Here is a 3,610-nt window from a genome sequence, read left to right as displayed (position 1 = left end):
GATAAGAGAGCAGAGTTACCGCTCCCCTTACAGAAAATAAAGAGGCTAGGACAGAAGTTTAATTAGTGAAGCCCAAACACATCCCCTGCTAGGACAAGAAAGAGCAAAATCTCCAGTCCAGAGTTATAGGCTGTTCCACATTTCTGTCAGGCAAAAAGACAAAAAACCTCAAGCGGAATTCAGAGAAAGCGCGGTGGCCAGAATCACAACCCACAAACAGCTGTTGAGCTGGCCAATGGCAGGGAGCTGTAGCCTCTTGCATTAGCACCAGCACAAAAGAAGAATAGTCACCTTTAACCTTCTGATTCTCAGAATTGTAAAAACAAAAAATTACTCCTTTGTGCCATGGACTGACCTCTTCTTGTAATGAAATGTTCCTGGGCATTTAATAAACCAGTTTCCTGCTTAACTTTTACATTAGAAATCGAGCCCTTGTTTCCTTCTGTTTGGAGAACATGAATAGTGATGTTACATAAGGGTGTAATTGGAGCTTTTGCTTCCTAGATTGAGGAGGGGGACTGGTGGATCAGGTTACAGCTTTCAAGACTGGGACCTCACTACCATGGTGTCCAAAAATCTTGCCACATTCCTCCAGTAAATGGGGGCAGTAGTGACTGACATACCCCATATTTTATTAGTCAAAATGGAGAGGGAACTAAATAGCTTGAGTCCATATTCATGAAAGAGTAGTGTTTGCTTTGCTTTCCACTATGTACAACTCGGGAAATTTCCGAATTCTTAAAACATAAATCACTAGGAACACAGTTTTCCATTTTGATTTATTTTCCACTGGCATAATAAAACAGATGAATGAAATACAAGGGAAGATGTATAGGACAATTTTGCATTTAAGATGCCATAAAGAAGATCAGTGCTCTGACATAATGTCTAATCTAACCCAGTATATTAACACCTGACCAGGTTAGTACAAATGAAAGAGGTACATATGTAATAACCACCAGATTATTCTATAGTAAAGCACAGCTGCCCTACAGACTATATTCCACTTCTCCTTTCTTCCTTTTCCCTTGCAGCTTCCCAACTACTCTACTTCTACTATTACTGATGCTAGGGAAAGATGAGATCAGAAACCAGCGTGAGGAATTTGTGTTCCCACAGAACTCAGAAACTTGATGATCTCAGAGGATCATGTGAAGAAAGACCCCTGATGCTTTCATAAGGAAGAATGTCTTCTGTACATTGCCAGCAGTCTCTTCAGAGCATACAGTGGGAAAAATGAATCTGCTGCTGATGTTTCCAATTTTTTTCTTCCCACTTCCTCCTCTCATCTGACTCTCTTTTTTGTCCCTTCCTTTCCTACAGAAGCACAAAAAGGTTCAGCGATGTATACCTGCCTTCCTAAAATAATCCTGCTTTACATCAAGTTGGAAGGGGCTAGTTTAAGTACTAAATCACCTTAAAGTCACAGTCTGTCCTCTCTCCCCTGGGTCCCTCAGACCTCCCTTATAACGCTAATTTGATGAGGGATTCTTGAAAGTAGTAAAAAGTCTTAAGCCAGCCAGTCACTGTTCTTTCTTTTGATATTTTAAGAATTCCTTCACCTTCTGCTTGGCCCAGACTAGTCATAATCCTATTTGCAGTGTTCAGAAAAATAGAAACCATTAAAATTTACTACATACTTTCCAGAAACATTTTTTTTTAAGTATGGAGGCTGAGGGTACTGGACTTGTAGTAATTCAAAATACCATCTTTTGGTAAGTGTTGGAAAATGCTACCTGTGATGATATAGTCAGTAAACATCATTACAAAAATCAAACCAAAGTCAGCATGCAGCAGGTAAGAACACTACTGTAAACCCACATTTTTATAATCAGAAATAAGTAGGAAAGTCAGAAATTTAAAAAAAAATGTGAATAGAAATTATATCATCCTTTAATATGATTAAAGTGATTAACTCCAGTCAACGGACGTCAAACTATTTCAACCTCTTAGCACAACTGAGTCGGCATTTGGGAAAAGCCTTGCTTTTGATACAGGGCTTGACAAAGTGATGATTCATACAGGGAAGGATGGGCAGCCTACTGCCAGCCTAAATTCACAATTAACAATGGGATAGCCGGATATGGGAAAATCATGACTCAGCACCAAAACTGCGAAGTCAGCCCTGTTACTGGACCTATGATTTTTTTTCCAGTAGCAATCCCTATCCTGGCCTTTTGTTAAGCAACCAACATAAAAGCTAACTGCTCTTAACATGTGTTATTAATATTACGTGAGCTAATTGGGACAATGGCCATGCCTTATCTACATAGTGGTGTACGAATCCATTCTGCCTCAAACCATACACATTCCATGCAAGTCTTTTGAAAAGTCCACAGGCACGTGCACAAAGTAGCGAGAATTAATGAAAGTGGAAGGCGATACTCCCCCCATACCAGTGCCTTTTCGAAAGTATTTGTCATTGCATCAGCGTTTGCCCTACTACCAAAAAGTCCTGGTTAGAACAGATGTAGTTAGAAGGGAATGTGCATTCGGTCTTCTTTTCAAAGGAAGCCACACCCGGGTGTATAACTGGGCATCCTGCTGGATCACATCGCTATATGCACAGACAGCTCTAAACAGCCTGCACTTGAATATTTTGGGTAAATTACACCCTGTAAGTTTGGGCACCTAAGTAGCTGTCTGGCACTAGAAAGCCCTCCCCAGAAAAAGTCTCCTCTCCTAAAACAGAGCTGATCTTGAAATGTTAAACAGCTCTGAAAGATACTGCCAGTCTCTTCCTGCCTAAATATATCTTAGGAACTGATTCTGGTGCACTGCTCTGCCCCATCAACTGAAGTTAAATGAAGCTTTACACACAAGGTAATTACCAGGGGGAAGAAAGCAGAGGTAACAATCCCCTCCCAGGGAACCACACACCCATAGCTGCTTTTATTTTTGTTTGGGGGGAGGGGGAGGAGGGAGGTGATGGACACATGGAAACTTTGACACATTTCAGGTGACAGCCCTTGTCCGGCACACATGTACAGTGGCACCCCTGCCCCACGGAGGCAGCGCCTCTGCATGCAGAGATTGCAGACTGAAAGCAGGGATCACTCCTGATGGGGAAGGAGCTTTAGGCCAAGCGGGGCCATCTACAGCTCCAGGACCCACTGGCTGCTTGCTAAGGGAAGCCCCAACAGCACTAAGGATGCCGAGGGAAGGAGTCCTTGGGAGGGATTTCCAAGGCAAGGTTACAGCTGGAGGATCCGGCGTTTAGCAAGAGTGTGTCCTTCTGCCGCTTCTTCCCAGGCACTCGCCCGAGCCGGGGGACGGGGCACGGCTTCACCCCGGCACGCCCAGCCCCCGCGCCGGTGACTCCGGGGCAAGGGCAGAGCCCGGGCGGGGGGGCAGGGGACGAAGGAAGGAGGCGGCAACAAGCATGGGACTTGTCGCGGCCGCACAAAGGGGCTCGCCCCGTCGGCGGGAGGCGGCCGGACAAAGGGGCGCGGGCTTCGTCCCCCCGGCGGGACACGACCCCTCATGGCCCCGGCCGCTGCTGCCCTGGAGAGCCCGGCCTCCCCATCCCACAGCGCCAACGGGGGCGGCGCGGGACCTACCTCTCCCCTGGCGTCCGCCGCGCCGAGAGCAGCCGAGTGTAGCGAGCCCG

At 45.9% G+C, this 3,610-nt stretch overlaps 1 protein-coding gene across 6 annotated transcripts in view; it reads right to left on the bottom strand.

Moving 5' to 3' along the window:
- MYO1B (myosin IB) overlaps positions 1–3,604 on the bottom strand; it is a 236,509-nt gene extending 232,905 nt beyond the window's left edge. For all 6 annotated transcript variants that reach the window (XM_019523112.1, XM_019523114.1, XM_019523116.1 and 3 more), the window contains exon 1: positions 3,561–3,604. The gene's annotated coding sequence lies outside the window, so the exon portion shown is untranslated. The remainder of the gene's footprint in view (positions 1–3,560) is intronic.
- Between the last annotated feature and the right edge of the window lie 6 nt (positions 3,605–3,610).

This window comes from Gavialis gangeticus, unplaced genomic scaffold (genome assembly GCF_001723915.1).
Source record: "Gavialis gangeticus isolate Ggan-Ray unplaced genomic scaffold, GavGan_comp1, whole genome shotgun sequence".
Lineage (NCBI taxonomy): Eukaryota > Metazoa > Chordata > Crocodylia > Gavialidae > Gavialis > Gavialis gangeticus.
Note: the sequence above shows the minus strand (reverse complement) of the source record. Positions and strands in the feature narration are given on the sequence as shown.